This window comes from Cherax quadricarinatus, chromosome 63 (assembly GCF_038502225.1).
Source record: "Cherax quadricarinatus isolate ZL_2023a chromosome 63, ASM3850222v1, whole genome shotgun sequence".
Taxonomy (NCBI): Eukaryota; Metazoa; Arthropoda; class Malacostraca; order Decapoda; family Parastacidae; genus Cherax; species Cherax quadricarinatus.
In genome coordinates this window covers 7,721,447-7,738,211 of record NC_091354.1, presented here as the reverse complement: position 1 = coordinate 7,738,211, position 16,765 = coordinate 7,721,447, and the positions used below count along the sequence as shown (strand labels likewise).

At 35.3% G+C, this 16,765-nt stretch overlaps 1 protein-coding gene across 1 annotated transcript in view; it reads left to right on the top strand.

Moving 5' to 3' along the window:
- Window positions 1-290: 290 nt before the first annotated feature.
- Window positions 291-16,765, top strand: part of LOC128698167 (uncharacterized) — a 65,758-nt gene continuing 49,283 nt past the window's right edge. The window contains exon 1 of the mRNA XM_070098630.1: window positions 291-426. The gene's annotated coding sequence lies outside the window, so the exon portion shown is untranslated. The remainder of the gene's footprint in view (window positions 427-16,765) is intronic.

The window sequence follows — 16,765 nt, the reverse complement described above, 5'->3', positions numbered from 1 at the left end:
AAACTCTCGAAAATCTAAACATGTCTTTGTATTTCGATAATCCTTCGTCAAAAAAGCAAATTAAAATATAGAAATGTTGTTGCAACATGGTGCTGTAAATTCAGTATTACTGAAATAAATTCAGTGAGAATCTGTTGGTACAAATTTTTATATTAAATGTAGCCCCGTCAACTCATGGTCTAAAAACTGTAAACATGAGATAAAAACTTTAAGCACGTATAAATTTTACCTCTGAAATTATTTATCCAAGAAAGTATAACCATAAGAGCTCTCTGAGACACAGTCGAGAAACAGTATTGAATGAAACGCCAACAAATGCTACTAGATAAATAAAATAAAATTACATTAAATTTCTATTCAATGACGGGGTCAAGATGGAGACTCCATCAGCATTAGAAGCCGTGCAGTGAGCGCAGCATTTAGCAGGTTGGTGATTCTTCAGAGTGTCCTTCTTCTTGACTGGCCTGAGATTGGATTCAAATGATGTACTGCTAACAATAGCGTAGAAAAGACAGCAGAAAAAAAAGATTTTGCTTTGTGTAGAGTTTCATCAAGTAGCAGCTTGATAAAGCTCTACATAGTGCAACGCTGTCTCAGTAGCTTGTCTTTTCTTTACTTCAGCCTGAGCTTGGCAAACTCCTGTACCAAATTTCCATAATGGGAGAAAAAGAAAATAAATGTTATGTATGTATTTGGAGCCGAGTGTCTCAGAAACTTGACAAGTCAGCCGCCTTATTCATTTATTATTTTTATCCGCGTACCCAAACAATTTCCTAAGATGTTTAGTGATATATATATATATATATATATATATATATATATATATATATATATATATATATGTATATATACATAAATATATAAATATATATATATATATATATACATACATATATATATATATATATATATATATATATATACATAAATATATATATATATATATATATATATATATATATATATATATATATATATATATATAGATAAATATATATATATATATATATATATATATATATACATACATATATATATATATGTCGTGCCGAATAGGCAAAATTTGCGATCTTGGCTTAAATAGCAACGCTCATCTTGCCATATAGGACAAGTGAAAATTTGTGTATGCAATAATTTCGCCAAAATCATCCTGAACCTAACGAAAAAAATATATTTCACTGTGTTTGTTTAGTATTAAATTATTGATAACAAATGTAAAATATATTTAGTTGGGTTAGGCTAAAATAAATTGTTCTTGTTATAATAAGGTTAGGTAAGTTTTATAAGATTCTTTTGTTGCAAAATTAAAAATTTTTGCATTAACATTAATGAAAAATATATATCTTTAAACGTATAAGAGAAAATTTTAGAAAGGACTTAATTTTAAATGAGTTCTTGCTAATTGACCAGTTTTACATATTCGGCACGACATATATATATATATATATATATATATATATATATATATATATATATATATATATATATATATATATATATATATATATATATATGTCGTGCCGAATAGGCAGAACTTGCGATCTTGGCTTAAATAGCAACGCTTATCTTGCCATATAGGACAAGTGAAAATTTGTGAATGCAATAATTTCACCAAAGTCATTCTGAACCTAACGAAAAAAATATATTTCACTGTGTTTGTTTAGTATTAAATTACTGTAAACAAATCTAAAATATATATAGTTGGGTTAGGCTAAAATAAATTGTTCTTGTTACAATAAGGTTAGGTAAGTTTTCTAAGTTCCTTTTGGTGCAAAATTAAAAAAAAATACTTTAACATTAATGAAAAAAATATATCTTTAAACGTATAAGAGAAAATTTTAGAAAGGACTTAATTTTAGACGAGTTCTTGCTAATTGACCAGTTTTACATATTCGTCACGACATATATATATATATATATATATATATATATTTATTCTACCCACTATATACTAATTTTTTTAAAGTCGTTCACCGCGCTTTTGTAACGAGTGAATCAGATATGTTTATTTTTTTTTTTAAGGACGATATAGAAGCGAGTCCTGTTATGTTTATCCAGTCTTGATCTGTTTCCATATCTGGAATACAATAATTACCGAGCGATGTACCGTATTTTCCGGGGTTAATTACCTTTCACTTTACGCTTAAGCTCAATCCAAAGTCTACCTTTGACGCTGACCTAGAGACTATAAGGCGCACCGTAATTATCCAAAACTTTCTTGTGGACAAAAAGGCGCGCCTTATACGCCGGAAAATACAACATTAGGTAATTACGACATTTCCCTTTGGTTTTCTAAACTCCATGAAGGAGAAGAGAACCTGGCTGAAATTGGACGTGGTCTGAATTTTAACGTGTCCTGTGCTATCAGAGCTGCACAATAATCACATCGCAGCTATGAGATAAACATTTAAATAAAGTCGTAATATATCCAAAATAAAAAAAAATGCAAATAAAAAATGACCGAGTGAAGAAAAAAATTATTAGTAGCAAAGAACTGCTGAAGATATACGAGCCTTTATTTCTAAACATTTATTTTTATTTTCTCATCATAGAACTAGCTGTTTAAAACACAATATCATTACCTCTAAATTATCAGTGCAATTATCGGGTTGTGTAATCAAGTAACCGAGCTAACGTGCATCGTAATTATTAAAGAACTGCAATATATTATTACTACTCTCCGTGCTTTCAAACCCCACCCGTTCCCTGGTTTGTTTACATTAGGATGTTAGGTTAAAGGACTCAGGTGCAACTAAGGCGATATTTTTTTTTTTTTGTGGCAACCCTTCCTCTCCAGGAGCTTTATCATGCCGGTAACAGCTTGACTTGTGTCTTTTACCTAACAAACAATTTATCGGTAATTCTACGAACATTATTAAATTAGGTTAATGGAGGAAGCACCTAAGCGCTGGTAATGAGGGAGGCAATCAGGCTCGTTCAAAGTAAATAAGTGATATTGATTAAGAGTCAAAACAAGTATAAGGATTGGATGACAGACGTGAAGCCGAAGACGAAGACTGCTGCAGCCGAACAAGTCTTTATCCAGATAACGTTCCGGTCTAAGAGATGTTGTTTTCTCAGGTAAATAAAGTCTTGTTCAGCTACATGAGTTATTGCTTTCAGCAGAGGAACCTTTAATTGTCATATAGATAAGGAAGTTACCCATACCAATAGTCAGGTCGATCAGACCAGCAACTAGGAGGTCTGGTCTGAGACCTTGCCACAAGTCAACTAGCACCCAGGTATCTATTTTACTGATAGGTGAACAGGGACAGCAGGTACATTAAGGAAACACGTCCTAATGTTTCCACCCGTATCGGGGATCGAACCGCAGACTTAAGTTTGTGAGCTGAGTGCGCTACCAACCGAGCTACGGGGCACACAACTAGATAACTACTAGATAGTATATGGTATCAGATACCGGAATGTGCAGTGCTAGGATATATATTGAGAAGACGTTTCGGTCTTGGGAACTTCATCAGTTCAATCAATCTAACTGCACTGACAACCCCTCCCTTCCTACGAGCGAAACGTCTCCACAATTGATATTCAGATACGACATAAATATCTAAATTAAATAGTCAAGTTCTGCTCACATGTTTCTTTGTATCTGTAATAACTTCTTAGTATTTTTGTAGCCTGTTTAGATCCTGTATAATAATAATAATAATAATATTAATAATAATAATAATAATAATAATAATAATAATAATAATAATAATAATAATAATAATAATAATAATAATAAAACAATAGTAATAATAATACTAATAAAATAATAATAAAACAATAATAATAATAATAATAATAATAATAATAATAATAATAATAATAATAATAATATTAATAATAAAACAACAACAAAAATAATAAAAATAATAATAATAATAATAATAATAATAATAATAATAATAATAATAATAATAATAATAATAATAATAATAATATTATTATTATTATTATTATTATTATTATTATTATTATTATTATTATTATTAAATAACACAAAGTCACCATACCGTGACTGGAACAGTACACAAATAACCCGTACATTGGAGAGAGGAGCTTACGACGACGTTTCGGTCCGACTTGGACCATTTACAAAGTCACACTAACAGAAAGGAGAGAAGGAGGAAGTAAATATAGGCCAGCAGACAGGGATGGGACAAGAGAGGTAGTAGAGGAAGATGAGAAGTAGTGGTAGAGGTTATGGTAGTAGTAGTAGCATTAGGGAGTCAGTCAAAAATTAAGAGGAGTACTGCAAGGGAGCTAGGGACCCACAAGGGAGCTAGGGGCCCACAAGTGAGCTAGGGGCCCACAAACGCTAGGAACAAGAACACAGAGGGGGTGGAATAATAAAAATGGACCAAATACCCAAGATAGAAGAAAGAAAACCCAAAGGAGAAAGAGGAAAGGGGAACAGGAAGAGAGGGGAAACAACAAGAATCAGGTTAAGTCATGGGTGTTCTGCAGTTTGGAGCATTTTTACAATGTTATGGGAAAGGAAGGCATCTACAGAGACGAAGCCACGACTAAGTTTCATACAATTAAAGTTGTGTATAAGGGAGGATTCAACCAGACGGCGACTGTGAAAGTTAGACGTAGGGTAGACAGTTTGGGCGGAAGACCAGTCAATAAGATGACTGTGATCTCTGACATGACAGAAAAGAGCATTGCTGATGTTGGCAAGCCTAACATTTTTGTGCTCCATGAGTCTGTCAAAAAGAGAACGGCCAGTTTCTCCAAAGTACTGAAGAGGACAAGATGAACAAGAAATAAAGTAGATACCAGGAGAATCTACAGAGGTAGGAGAAGTATGAACTAGATTGGTGCGAAGAGTGTTAGTCTGGCGAAAAGTAAGTTTGATGTCTAAAGAACGGAGAAAGTTGTTGAGATTAGAAAGATTGGAAATATAGGGAAGGTAGAGGACAGGAGAGTTCCCAGGAGTAGAGAGTTTGAGAGAGAAGAAATTTCGTTTAGCACGTGAGAAGGCAGAGTCTATGAAATGGGAAAGGTAGCCAAGACGGGAAAATGAATTACAAAGAGTGCAAATTTCTGATTCAAGGAACTGAGGATCACAAATGCGGAGAGCACGGGAAAAGAGGGATATGAGAACACTATTCTTGACAGAAGAAGCATGATAAGAAAAGTAGCATTTGACTGACTCCACTACTACTACTACTACTATTACCACTACTTCTCATCATCCTCTACTACCTCTCTTGTCCCGTCCCTGTCTGCTGGCCTATATATACTCCCTCCTCTCGTAGCTCCTCTCTCCTATGTGCGGATTATTTGTGTATTATTATTATATTCATGGAAAGCGCTAAACTCTACGGGAGCCTAAGAGCCTGAAATACCTGCTATTGGTTTCAAACTTTTCTCTACCCCCTCGCACCCCTGCCAAGCCTAAGGCCACACTTTCTTGCTTACTGAAGAGTCAATCAGGCTGTTGCTGTCAGAAGATCACAAACCTATATAGCTCTCTTATTCTGACTGACACAAAAACGTCTATATTTGTTACGAAACTTGTTGCAAATATTTTGCGTCGAGCGTTGCAACACATTGCAACTCTCTTTGTTGGCATTTAAGTCTCTGTTAAAACGCCTTTTAGCTCGGAGCTATTTAAATTATATACTCCATGTTACATTACATAAATTTTAACATCTTATGTATACGCATACTTTTTGTTTATTTAATGCTTATTTTAAATATGTAAGCACGGCAGCACTGCACAACAGTAATGGTTCAACTGCTTCGCGTGTCTCCACATTGTTTCTTGCATCGACTACTTGTTCAGATGAATTAATAAGTAAGAAAGTTCATATGAGGGAGAGTGAGTGGTGAGGGAGAGTGAATAGGTGTTAGGGTGTTGGCTAATCGAGTGGGAGGAAAGGTGGGGAATGTTGGGGAGGAAGAAAAGGTGAGGAAGGACAAGAAAAGGAGTGAAGAGGAGGAAAGTTTGAAGACGTAAGGCGTGGTAGGTACATGAGGGAGGAGAGGAAATCAAGGAGAATCTATTTCCTCATACTCATCCCACAGCCTCCGTAGACGAGGTCCCTCAGAAGCTTTCATTCCGTCAAGCCACTCAGATATTTCCCCGTCTACTAGTCACTCGCTGCTCCGCGCTAGAAACCCATGGATTTCCCAATGCTGGAAAAAAAACTCATAACAAAGACCTTTTAATGTTACACATCAGAGAAAGTGGGTGTATTTACGAATGTATGTGTGTATGAACGTATATTCTTGAGTGCGAAAGATAACTTAGCATATATAAATGCTTCACGCACCACTGAGTTATATCTTTCAGAATTTTGTTGACGCCTATTCTTTAAAAATGTAAACAATGATAGCACCAGAGACATGAATCGAACTCTTAGAACCAAACGCAATAACATATAGCAAGAACGTAACACAAGAATAGAACAGTGGAACCAATCACAAGAAAAGAGCACAAGAACCAGTCGCAATAACCGAACACAAGAATACAGCATATGAAACACAAGACCAAAACATAAGAACTGAGTGCAAGAACCAAACACAAGAATCAACAGCAAGACAAGCACAAGGACCAAACACACACACACACACACACACACACACACACACACACACACACACACACACACACACACAGCACTCAGTACTTACCTGTCCCATAAATATATAAATTATTGAGCCACAAATTTCTTTGTTGTTCCTAAGGCTGTCACAGTACTTCAGATCATTGCATGTCTCTAATAACTTCGGATTATTACGTGGTTCTAATAACTTTGGATCATTGCATTGCTCTAACGACCTCGGATCATTTCATGGCTTTAATAACGTCAGATCACTGCAAAGCTCTAATAGCTTCGGATCATTCCAGGGCTCTAGTAACTTTGGACCATTGCATGACTCTATTAACTTAATGCGTGGTGCCCCTTAGTTAGTGAGACCACGGGTAATTGCAGGAGTTACTTTTATCTTGAAATCGTCCAAACTATACCTACTTATAATAAAATATGTACCCGAGAAGAATGGTTTAGGTGTTTCAGTTTTGAGTCAAACAATTTGTTCTCTCCTACGTTCTGTGTAGCTAAAGTTTTGCATTATATGTTATTAGTCATGCAATATTCCTTAGTCATGCAATATTCCTGTCTTTTAGAATCATCTAATATTGCGGAGTTAAACGAGCCATGCAACGTTCTGAGGTTATTCGAGCCATGCATTGATTCGATGTTATTAGAGCAATGCAATGAGAATGTACCCGAGAAGAATGTAATCTGGATCTGCGAAAGAGAAGAAAATCGAAAACTGATTAAATAATTCGAATTCTTGCATTTTTCCATAAACTGTGTAAAGTATACCATCGAAGTCAATACATATATACAGTTAATGTTTTTTTTTTTCAACAAACCGGCCGTATCCCACCAAGGCAGGGTGAACCAAAAAGAAAAAAAAACGTAAATTTCTCTTTTTAAATTTAGTAATTTATATAGGAGAAGGGGTTACTAGCCCCTTGCTCCCGGCATTTTTGTCGCCTCCTACGACACCCATGACTTACGGAGGAAGAATTCTTTTCCACTTCCCCATGTATTTGAAGAAATAAAGAAGAACAAGAAGTATTAAATAATAGAAGAAAACCCAGATGGGTGTGTATATATGGGAGTGTACATGTATGTGTAGTGTGATATAAGTGTAAGTAGTAGCAAGACGTACCTGAAATCTTGCATGTTTATAAGACGAAAAAAAGACACCAACAATCCTACCATCATGTACAGCAATTACAGGTTTCAGTTTCACACTCACTTTATGTATATAAAAAAACTGGAAATTATATCTCTAAAAATGCAGATGCTGTCTCTCTCTGACTCTCTCTCTCTCTCTCTCTCTCTCTCTCTCTCTCTCTCTCTCTCTCTCATCGTTTTCCTTTTCCTGTATATTTTAATAAACCCTTTATTTACATATCTGTTGTTTTTCCTCATTGTAAGAAAATGTTGTCATGATACATGTGAGGATGTATCATGACAACTTGCCCGGAGCACCGGCAACCCTTATATCTTCTCTGGCTATGGTCATTGTATATGTGTAGTGAACTTGATACTACTCTTTGTCAAATGTATAATTGCCACCGGTCTAATAATTATTCTTAATGAGCTTAAATTGTTCCATAATTTTCCCAAAATTATAGGAATTAAGTTCTGTACCATAAGTGAAGGTTCACAAAGATTAACTATTCATGGTGTACATTTTTTTTTTTTAAGAACGGGCCGTCTCCCTTCGAGGTAAGGTGACGCAGATAAGGAAATTCATTCACCCTCATTCATATGGGTAGAAACATTAGGAAGTGTTTCCTAAAGACACCTGCTGTCCATGTTCACCTATCAGTCAAATAGGTACCTGGGTGTTAGTCGACTGGGGTGGGTCGCATCCTGGGATAAAATTAACCTAATTTGCCAGAATTGCTTTGCATAACAAGGGGCTTTCTATATAGAAGTATGTCAGTTGATGTCAGCTATGCCTATATACATTGTACATGCAATTGTAGAAATAAAGATTATTATTATTATTATTATTATTATTATTATTAGTAGTAGTAGTAGTAGTAGTAGTAGTAGTAATAGTAGTAGTAGTAGTAATAGTAGTAGTAGTCGTAGCAGTATTCAATAGCTGTCTTGCCAGAAGTGTGTTGACACTACAGTTCCAAAAACTCTGCGAGCTGCGGCATCTCCAACTCTCCTTCAGAGTGCAGACACTCTACGTCTCACCTCCTGGAAAGTCTACAGATTTGCAGAGTATTTTCCTTCGAAAACCTACTTCACAGAGTAGTAAACTATCTGAAAAAGCAGTTCTTAAGTAACATTCCACAAGTGGCTTCAGGAAGGGGCAGCAATTTAGCAGGTTACTAACTAAAATGAAATGTAATTCAGAAATGACATTAACTTTAATTTAGGTGTGGATATTATGAGGGGGTGTAATAAGAGCTGAAGCAGTAATTTTACTAGTATTTTTCTATGTAATAATAATAATAATAATAATAATAATAATAATAATAATAATAATAATAATAATAATAATAATAATAATAATAATAATAATAATAATAATAATAATAATAATGATACTACTACTGTTCCTACTACTACTACTACTAATATTAATAATAATAATTATAATAATAATAATTATTATAATTTTTACTGCCTTGATGTTTTGCTATTATTTATTAACACAAATAATTTGCGACTAGATGGTTAGAGGGTTCGGTGATTAAACGGCTGACTGACTGGATAATTGAGTAGTTAGTTAGCAGGGGTTAGAGGCTGGCTGGTTAGATGGTTAGGGATTAGAAAACTAAGTGGTAAGAGTCTGTACAGTTAGATGGTCGTGTAATTAGAGTGTTGAGATGACTGGATGGAAACATAAATGGATTGTAAGATAGCTAGGTATTTAGAAGACTGGGAAGAGTGACAGTTGACTAGGTAAGTTTGCCATAAGACTCGGGTGACTAAGGCACCAGAGATAGGGTTGGACGTATCTAATTACAAAAAATCTAGGTCGTGGTGAGCCAGGTCTTAGACACCAATCATGAGTGTGTGTAGGGACAACAAGAGACCTGTGTCGTGGTAAGTCAGGTCTCAGGTACCAGTCATAAGTGTGTGTGTAGGGACAACAAGAGACCTGTTTCGTGGTGAGTCAGGTCTCAGGCACCAGTGAATCATACCTCCTAGGCTGATCGATACTCAAATGCTTCGTTTAGTGCTCGATTGGAAGCCACATCTGACCGTACTCTAGCACACTTCTCTTCGTTCATATTGTCCACTTCATATATATTTATATATATACATAAATATATATATATATATATATATATATATATATATATATATATATATATATATATATATATATATATATATGTCGTGCCGAATAGGCAGAACTTGCCATCTTGACTTAAATAGCAACGCTCATCTTGCCATATAGGACAAGTGAAAATTTGTGAATGCACTAATTTCGCCAAAATCATTCAGAACCTAATGAAAAAAATATATATCACTGTGTTTACTTAGTATTAAATTATTGTAAACAAATCTGAAATATATTTAGTTGAGTTAGGCTAAAATAAATTGTTCTTGTTATAATAAGGTTAGGTAAGTTTTCTAAGATTCTTTTGGTGCAAAATTAAAATTTTTTACATTAACATTAATGAAAAAATTATATCTTTAAACGTATAAGAGAAAATTTCAGAAAAGACTTAATTTTAAACGAGTTCTTGCTAATTGACCAGTTTTACATATTCTGCACGACACACACACACACACACACACACACACACACACACACACACACACACACACACACACACACATATATATATATATATATATATATATATATATATATATATATATATATATATATATATATATATATATATATATATATATATATATTTTCGACTAACCGGCCGTATCCCACCAAGGCAGGGTGGCCCAAAAAGAAAAACAAAAGTTTCTCTTTTTAAATTTAGTAATTTATAAGGGAGAAGGGGTTACTAGCCCCTTGCTCCCGGCAATTTAGTTGCCTCTTACAACACGCATGGCTTACGGAGGAAGAATTCTGTTCCACTTCCCCATGGAGATAAGAGGAAATAAACAAGAACATGAACTAGAAAGAAAATAGAAGAAAACCCAGAGGGGTGTGTATATATATACTTGTACATGTGTGTGTAGTGTGACCTAAGTGTAAGTAGAAGTAGGAAGACGTACCTGAAATCTTGCATGTTTATGAGACAGAAAAAAGGACACCAGCAATCGTACCATCATGTAAAACAATTACAGGCTTTCGTTTTACACTCACTTGGCAGGACGGTAGTACCTCCCTGGGTGGTTGCTGTCTACCAATCTACTACCTAGATATATATATATATATATACATATATATATATATATATATATATATATATATATATATATGTATATATATATATATATATATATACATATATATATGTATATATATATATATATATATATATATATATATATATATATATATATGTATATATATATATATATATATATATATATATATATATATAAAGGTAGAAAGTGGAAAGTGAACATAGAAAAGAGTAAGGTGATGAGGGTATCAAATGATTTAGATAAAGAAAAATTGGATATCAAATTGGAGAGGAGGAGTATGGAAGAAGTGAATGTTTTCAGATATTTGGGAGTTGACTTGTCAGCAGATGGGTTTAACAAGGATGAGGATTAACCATAGAATTGATGAAGGATAAAAGGTGAGTGGTGCGTTGAGGTATATGTAGAGACAAAACACGTTATCTATGGAGGCAAAGAAGGGAATGTATGAAAGTATAGTAGTACGTATCTTCCATTGCAGACACTGCAAGGCTCCAAGCGGACATCAACCAAATCTTTCAGTGGGCTGCAGAAAACAATATGAAGTTCATCGATGAGAAATTTCAATTACTCCGATATGGTAAACACGAGGAAATTAAAACTACATCAGAGTACAAAACAAATTCCGGCCACAAAATAGAGCGAAAAACCAACGTCAAAAACCTGAGAGTGATCATGTCGGAGGATCTCACCTTCAAGGACCATAACATTGTATCAATCGCATCTGCTAGAAAAATGACAGGATGGATAATGAGAACCTTCAAAACTAGGGATGCCAAGCCCATGATGACACTCTTCAGGTCGCTTGTTCAATCTAGGCTGGAATATTGCTGCACACTAACAGCACCTTTCAAGGCAGGTGAAATTGCTGACCTAGAAAATGCACAGAGAACCTTCCCGGCGCACATAACGGAGATAAAACACCTCAATTACTGGGAGCGCTTGAAGTTCCTGAACCTGTATTCTCTGAAACGCAGGCGGGAGAGATACATGATTATATACACCTGGAAAATCCTAGAGGGACTAGTAACGAACTTGCAAACAAAAATCACTCACAACGAAAGCAAAAGACTTGGCAGACGATGCAACAGCCCCCAATGAAAAGCAGGGGTGTCACTAGCACGTTAAGAGACAATGCATGTCTGAGGGCAATGTGTGGTGTGAATATAATGCAGAGAATTCGTAGTTTGGAAGTTAGGAGGAGGTGCGGGATTACCAAAACTGTTGTCCAGAGGACTGAGGAAGGGTTGTTGAGGTGGTTCGGACATGTAGAGAGAATGGAGCGAAACAGAATGACTTCAAGAGTGTATCAGTCTGTAGTGGAAGGAAGGCGGGGTAGGGGTCGGCCTAGGAATGGTTGGAGGGAGGGGGTAAAGGAGGTTTTGTGTGCGAGGGGCTTGGACTTCCAGCAGGCATGCGTGAGCGTGTTTGATGGGAGTGAATGGAGACAAATGGTTTTTAGTACTCGACGTGCTGTTGGAGTGTGAGCAAAGTAACATTTATGAAGGGGTTCAGGGAAACCGGCAGGCCGGACTTGTGTCCTGGAGATGGGAAGTACAGTGCCTGCACTCTGAAGGAGGGGTGTTAATGTTGCAGTTTAAAAACTGTAGTGTAAAGCACCCTTCTGGCAAGACAGTGATGGAGTGAATGATGGTGAAGTTTTTCTTTTTCGGGCCACCCTGCCTTGGTGGGAATCGGCCAGTGATAATAAAAAAAGAAGAATATATATATATATATATATATATATATATATATATATATATATATATATATATATATATATATATATATATATATATATATATATATATATATATATATATATATATATATATATATATATATATATATATATATATATATATATATATATATATATATATATGTATATTTCCAATCTTTAGAGATTCAAATATTCCTTACCGGCTGAGCGCGGGTGAAATGCAGCTTCCTTTCCCTTGCACAGTCAATAGGGCTAAACGCAAAAGAAAAAAATCGACGTACCCCGACGTCACTAAACCACTGTATTCCGTGCCTGTGTTCCATAATTGCCGACGTCTGATCCTTTTCACTTTCTCTCCCATGCCTTTTTATCATCGATTATCCGAAAGACAAGGATGATTAATGATGCCCATAAGTCCAGATTACACGTGGAACGCTCGGGATTTTCACCCTTGTGCTTTGTTTAGCACTGCACTACTCCCGGAAGCTATATATAGTAAATTTAGATAAGCTGAACTGCATGCACCAAAATTTTAAATTTTGTGCTAAAATGAAACAATATATTTCGAAAGAGATTCTTTGAGCAGCTGTAATTTTCCAAGATACAGATTTGAGCTGATACCATTGTTATAAATACACATGTAACAGTTACCTCAAAGATATGTTCTTCAGCAGTTGCCAACCTCACATATACAGCTTTGAACAGTTACAGTATTTAAGAATACATCTGGGAGCAGTTACCTCAGTCAAAGATACGTCTTACAGCAGATACCCCAGTCAAAGATTCACCTTCGAGCAGTTACCTCAGTCAAAAATTCATCTTCGAGCAGTTACCTCAATCAAAAATTCATCTTCGGGCAGTTACCTCAGTCAAAGATACATCTTACAGCAGTTACCTCAGTTAAAGATTCATCTTACAGCAGTTGCCTCAGTCAAAAATACATCTTACAGCAGTTACCTCAGTCAAAGATTCATCTTCGAGCAGTTACCTCAGTCAAAGATTCGTCTTACAGCAGTTACCTCAGTAAAAGATTCATCTTCGAGCAGTTACCTCAGTTTGAGCCACAAGCAGATGCGTTTATTGAAAGAGATTATATATTCAACATAATCAAAGCCGCTGTCTTGCTTTCTTTAGCAGAACTCACAACAGTTTTATGACTGATTGCTTGGTTAGGCTCAAAGCCTATTAACTGCACGAGAATTTTTAAATAAGGCTGCAGATCACCCGTGCATCACCAGCCAAGAATAATTTAAATTCCTCCCAAAAATGATAGTGTTCATACAGTGTTCATACACTGACTGTCACTTCTTTCACTTTTCATACACTGACTGTCACATCTCTCACTTTTCACACACTGTCACTTCTCTCGGTGTAGAAACACTGGCGAGTTTAGGGGACAATTGCCTCTCTTACTACTTTGATTTTGTACATCTATAATGGATAGGTTGTGGAAATATATATCTACTTACTGTGCAGTGTGTAGCAACAAAACACTGAAGAGACGTTGCATAAGCTAAACCCAATAAAAAATAACTGTGTAACGTGTCTTTTTTCCACTGTTGTCGGCAGTGCGCTATTCGGATCAAAATATCACTAAATATTGGAGATATTATGATCCGCTAGATTAATTTTTTTTATTCTTATAATTAACAGCCTTCAAGAGTTGCAACGAAGCAACATTAACTATAATAAAACGTCTTAGAATTCAGCCAACTGGAAAAAATCTTTGAATATTTTCCCAATAAAGAAGAGTCTTGAATATTCATAGACATAACTGGAACATACTTAAAAATATATTTCAAATTTAATATTGTTTGTCAAGAACATCGATAAATCATAATAAAGATTCCGTAGATAATTGTCTGGAACGTGGTTTAACGTACAGGTTTACGTATGATTTATATTTAGGATTAAACGCTTTAAAACTGGGGTTTTCATACAGTGTATGAGGGATTTATCATCCACAAGTCACCATAAGCTGCCAAGTACTACCTCTAAGCCCGCTATGTATGATGAGATCATTTTTTTACCATAATTTTTTTTAATCAGGGAAAAACCCTGAGTCTTCGAAATGAGGTAATATATCTAGTGGAGTGCAGCAGAGGCAAGAATCAAGGTGCCATACCTCAGGGTGGTATGCTGCCATACATCAAGGTGTCATGCTGCCATGTATCAAGGTGGCATGCTGCCATATATCATGGTGGCATTCTGCCATACATCATGAATTATGAATGTATTGCATGAAAATATCTCCCCATATCTATTTGTGTCCTGTGTGTGCATATATATGTGTGTATATATATGTATATGTATGTGTGTGTGTGTGTGTGTGTGTGTGTGTGTGTGTGTGTGTGTGTGTGTGTGTGTGTGTGTGTGTGTGTGTGTGTGTGTGTGTAAGCAGGTTTTGATAGCGTGTTCCAGTCATGTACAATGCGATAGATAAGTTTTGATAGCGTGTACCACAGTCATGTACCATGCGATAGATAAGTTTAGATAGCGTGTACCACAGTCATGTACCATGCTACAGATAAGTTTTGATAGCGTGTATCACAGTCATATACCATGCGATAGATAAGCTAACTATTCGCTTTGATGTCCTACACGAGACATGTTATGTCAAAATTTAATTCCTTGTTTTGGAGAAGCTGCAGTTTGCACTGTATGCTGAGATATTACTTACATACGAAATTAAATTAAATTCTTTTTAAATACAAGAGTATTATGATTTAAATCGTGTTTTTTAAGACGATCTCATGAATTTACTAATAAAGCAACGAGTATTTTGCAAAAAAAAAGCAAAATATAAAATCACTGTTGCAATAATTCCTCAAAATCAATCTCAACATCACGAAACTAATAATTTTCATTGTTGATCAATAGGATTAAAATCAATTATGTTGCCCTAATTTTGGAAAATTATATTACCTTATATAAAGTACTTCACATTTTTTTTAGCTCATTTAGATACGGATGTAATGTTAGTCTTAATGTAAAATTAAAAATCTATATTAAATATCAGTTAGAGAGTGCCTATCAATGCAGATATTTTTTTACTAATAATTAGGGCACTTGGGTCTTTTTTGACAGACCGATTAGTAAGAACGACGTTCATTGTTTAGATTTTGCCTCAGAGTGGTTTGTAACGACTCTTGTGATTTGTTGGTTCTGTAGCAAACACTGATTAGTTAGTTATGTGGCAAACACTGATTGGTTGGTTCTGTGGCAAACACTGATTGGTTGGTTCTGTGGCAAACACTGATTGATTGGTTCTGTGGCAAACACTGATTGGTTGGTTCTGTGGCAAACACTGATTGGTTGGTTCTGTGGCAAACACTGATTGGTTGGTTCTGTGGCAAACACTGATTGATTGGTTCAAACACACTGATTGGTTGGTTATGTGGCAAACACTGATTGGTTGGTTCTGTGGCAAACACTGATTGGTTGGTTCTGTGGCAAACACTGATTAGTTAGTTATGTGGCAAACACTGATTGGTTGGTTCTGTGGCAAACACTGATTGGTTGGTTCTGTGGCAAACACTGATTGGTTGGTTCTGTGGCAAACTGCTCAATAGCTCTCCACTTTAAAACTTATCCTCAGATTCACGGATTTAGGAAAAGAAAACATACAAAATAGCCAAAATTATCATGCAGACGCATGATAATTACGCTCGTTAGACCAAGCCCATTAAGAAAGTAAGAGAAACAATAAAAGACGAAAAACAAGAGAAAAATCAGCTAAATTTCTACAGTCTTGATAAATTAGTCGCATGTGCAACACTTGGGTATCTTTGTTTAGATACCCAAGTGTTGCACTTGTGTCTATTTATCAACTTGTCGGTTCTCTGAACCATTTATCCATATTTCTGCAGTGTCTTGGTAATGTAGACACATGCACAATACTTGGGTAATTTTGTTCGGATTCCCAAGTGTTGCACATGCGTTTAATTTATCAACTTGTAGGTTCTCTGAGCCATTTATCCACGTTTGTGTAGTCTCTTGTTTCGTGGGGTAGTTGAGACCCCGATCTGCCTGGCTTCAGTGTCTCTATTTCTGCTGGAAATTCCTGCGAGTGTCAAAGGCTAGAATTTTGGAATATTACTGCCTTGCAATTTTGGAAATGCATCTATACAAGTTTTTC